Source organism: Branchiostoma belcheri, unplaced genomic scaffold (assembly GCF_001625305.1).
Source record: "Branchiostoma belcheri isolate BF01 breed outbred unplaced genomic scaffold, Haploidv18h27 scaffold428, whole genome shotgun sequence".
Taxonomy (NCBI): Eukaryota; Metazoa; Chordata; class Leptocardii; order Amphioxiformes; family Branchiostomatidae; genus Branchiostoma; species Branchiostoma belcheri.
The window spans coordinates 24,765-29,082 of record NW_017804052.1 but is presented as its reverse complement, the minus strand read 5'-3'; positions in this window follow the sequence as shown (position 1 = coordinate 29,082).

The following is a 4,318-nucleotide window of genomic DNA, read 5'->3' as shown; positions in this document are numbered from 1 at the left end:
ACAATAACGACAAAAGACCCGAACCTCCACAAGTATTCATTTGATACAAAATGCATCTTGTTCCCCATATTTAAACATATAAAGACATTAGCACACATGTACTTGAAGCACTATAAACGCCAAGGTAGGACGTTATTCAAATTCAATTCTCTAGCAGTAACTTTAAGTAACTTTATCTATTGTCTATGAAATAAATATATCGAAACGTGAGCAATATTTCCTACTTTCGGGGACAGTTACAAGAAAACAATAGAATATGTCCTAATTATGACTTTTGGGGACAAGTACAGAGCAACTAAGCAAGAACCCACCTTCTATAGGCCTTCATTTCATAGACAATAGATAAAGTTACTTCTGCTAGAGAGTTGAATTTGAATAACGTCCTACCTTGGCGTTTATAGGGCTTCAAGTTCGGAAGTGCACGTGTGTGCTAATGTCTTAAGTTTTATATGTTTAAATATGGGGACAAGTGCACAATAACGACAAAAGACCCGAACCTCCACAAGTATTCATTTGATACAAAATGCATATAATTATGTGCTTCCCTTAAAAGATTGAATTGAAATAAAATACTACTTTGTCATATGTACTGCTTCAAAAACAGCCGTATACAATTTCTGTAATGTCCAATATATGGCCTACCTTCAGGGACAATTACACATACACGAAACAAGACTCCAACCTCAACAAGAATCCATTTGATACACAATACATGTATGTACTACCCTACAAAGATTGGATCCAAATAACATCCTACTTTGTCAGTTATAAAGCTCCAAAGATAGCCCAAAATGATAATTTTAACACAAGTCCAAAATATGGCCTACTTTTAGGGACAATTACACAACAACGAAACAAGACTCCAACCTCCACAAGCATTCATTTGATAGACAATTATTAGGATTACTTATTATCTAAAGTAGTATTAGATTGCTGTTTTCGTATTGTATTTATTATATCTTAAAGATGACAAAAATTTGTATTTTTCTTGAAATGTAAAATATGACCTACTTCCGAGGACAACCACGTGAGAACCAAACAATTGGCCAAACTTTACAAACATGCATTTTATAGCTCATATGATTATGTATCTGTTATTACATTTTGAACGAAAAAAAATCACCATCTTTGGAGTTACAGCGCTTCAAAAATGGGCAGAAATAGGGATATTTCAAAAGCCCAAAACACTGTATTGTCTTAGTGATGCCCAGACCCTTAAAACTGACCTTTTGAAAATTTTAAAGCTATCTTAGGAAAGCAGATAAGTTGGACATTTCAGCACAGTTTTTGTCTTTCCGATATATTCAAGCATTTGTTTGTAATCGCGTCCTAAACTTTGGCAATTTTCATGTTTCTGGCATGCGTAAATCATGGAAAATGGCCCTAAAACATGTTTGGGCTGTTACCATGGCAACGGTCGATGTGGAGCAGAAAGAAAGCCATTTTGAGGGGTTGTGGGCCAAGTACTATCACTGTGCAAAATTTGAGCCAAATCGATTTTTTGACCCCTGCCAACATTGTTTGATCCTTACAGACATTTGCTCTTAAGACCCTGGTTTGCTCAGGTTGCAATTGGGGAGCGTTTCCTAACGAGTCAGGGGGTTGGCTGGAGGTCAGCTGATGTTCGCTTAGTGGTCGGGTTGTCTTTCTCGGTATTTTGTGGTGATCGGCACGGTTGTCAGTTGATTGTGAGGTGTTCCTCTGTAGGTTGGCAAACATTAGTCTCAAAACTTTGACCCCCGAACACGTGACGAACACTGCTAACCAACTCCCGAACACCAGCCGAACACTAGCCAACCATGCTGACCCTCCCAAACAATTACGAATATTTTTTTTAACATTTTGAAACTTTCGACCAGGCCGAATACCAACCGACCCAGACGAACGCCAACCGACCTACTCTTCAGGAGTAACCACGGTTGGCTGGCGTTCGGCTAGCGTTCGGGGGGCAATTTCGTGAATAGGTACTTATTGAGTAAAAGAGGGTAATCGATCTTATTCAAGACCATTACCAGTTTAACCTACACAAACCAACACTTTCTATCTGCTGCTATTATGTTCTTTATCCGTGAAAGTTGATTAATATCCATGCACATATACTTTATCATTGTTTAAATCTGTTGTAAATGTTGAAATCCATTTAGAATTGTTATAAAAAAATAAGTTTCATTGAAATACTAGTTTTCCAAACTGGGTATCCTTTGTACCATAAACAACAGCAGTTGTGAAATTAAGTCCATACATATTTTGTATCATTGATTTTCGTTTGTAAGTAGACCTTTTGTGCCACGTGGTATAGAAGCGTAATTTTGATGACATCATGGGGAATACTGGCGCTGTACAAACCAGAGTGTTGACTCGGCACCTTTCAGGCACTGTATTCGTGGTCAGGTGTCTTTCATTGAATATTCATGTCGACGGTCGATATCTAAAGTTTAGTTCACGGTCTTTTTGTCCCACCTAAAATCAACCGCACATATATAGCTGTACACAATTGGCATAATGCCTGGTATCGATACGTACCTACAGGGATATACCTAAATAAGAGCAAGATATCGATAAGTAGATCAGAGTTTTTTCTGCAAAACGTTGGATTTATAAATCCCATATTCGCGCGGTTCTATCTATTTCAGCGGACACGACCACCGTAGCCTTACCACTTCACAACCTGTCAGTCTGTGCCTGCCTGTGTCTAAGCCATATGTATTTTAAACATCTTTGTCTGTGTGCACCAGACAGAAAACAACAACCACTACATGAGCCAGAAAATGACTATAATTATGACATTCAACTTATTATTAACTAAAGGTCGAATCAAATCAAGTCATCTAGCCATGCAAGTTTGGCCACGCTTAAGATTCCCCCTACCTCTCCCAACTTTTTTTTGACGATCTCCACATTCATTGTAAAATCTATAGTGACTTTCTCCGCCCAAATTCTCTGTTGGCTGTGCTGTTGAGGTGAATCGGGTGAATATTCGTCAGCAAAACTGTTTTAACTGATGATTATACTACACTGTAGAATTGTTTATTTTCGTGACTTATGCAGTTCCCCACATGCCTTACATTTTGAACACTCGGTGTGAGTGGTTCATTGTGTTAGCACATTTTCGCTCGTCAAATTCCTCAATAATACCTTTGCAGTGTATGCAAGCGGAGTATCAAGGGTCTCTGGCGAAGTATGGCGGTACTACAAGCGGTTACTAAATACACTGTTAGATATTGCATTTTTTGTGTGCTAGAGTTCCATATTGCATTTGGAGATTTTTTTTTCTATTGTTCTATGTTATAGTTTGGATTTTAACAGGGCTAGTCAGAAATTCTAGTCTAGTTATTGTACTAGAGTAAATATCATTATGATTGCCACAAGACTTCTTCTGAATCCCTAACTAGACTTCGTTTCCCTGCTATGTCCAGATCACCAAATATGATCGGTCGCTCCACTGCAGCACTACCATGAAAGGCCCCTACGGAGCACAAAATCAAATCATGCTGAGGTCTTATCAAAACCAAGTTTCATGACATCAATGACCTTTTGAGTTGCATTGTACAACAATGTAGCGTGGTATTAACCACATAAACACACGCTCACAAACGCTTCCAAAAACACACAGTCACACATACCACGAACACTACCAAAAACATAACCCTCTGGCGAAGGTAATACGTAAGAAGGTTTTTGACAAGAAAGAAGTATGTTAACCGCCCGGGAACACCGTGCCAACAATGCGCTGAGACCACAAATATCCCGTACCCCATACCTGTTTACCCTCATATGTCGCGGCCAAGCCCCAGGCAAACTTTTGGCGCCCTTTCTCTACCTACGTGCTCAGCTTAGCAATGATTCACTCTCATCTAGAACTTTCCTCTGCCTTGTGATATCTTCTTGAGTAGTTCAAAGTTAGTACTGGCTTTATACCTAGTTTATGCTTACCACGTATGTCTTTCTATTCTGCAGGGGATTGGGGACTGTTACAATCAAGGATGATATCATATAATCAGTAAATAACACGTAATACTCAGTCACCTTTCTGGGGATAATTTGTTTGGTGTGTGAACAACAAGAGGTTCAAAATGAGACACATTTCTGTTTTTTACACTCTCTATATTCTATATGACAGGCGTATTATGCAAATTCCATTTGAAAAAGAAAAGTAAACTGCCCTTGAAAGTGACGACATAAAATTTACTTAATAGGTTGTTATTCAAGTCACAGTCAGTCTGGGCTATACTAACTCATGCTCTCTGAGTTTCTGCATTTTTTGAATGTTTTGTTGTATAAAAGTTTTAAACTCTGCTAATATCCATGTTTGCCTCAC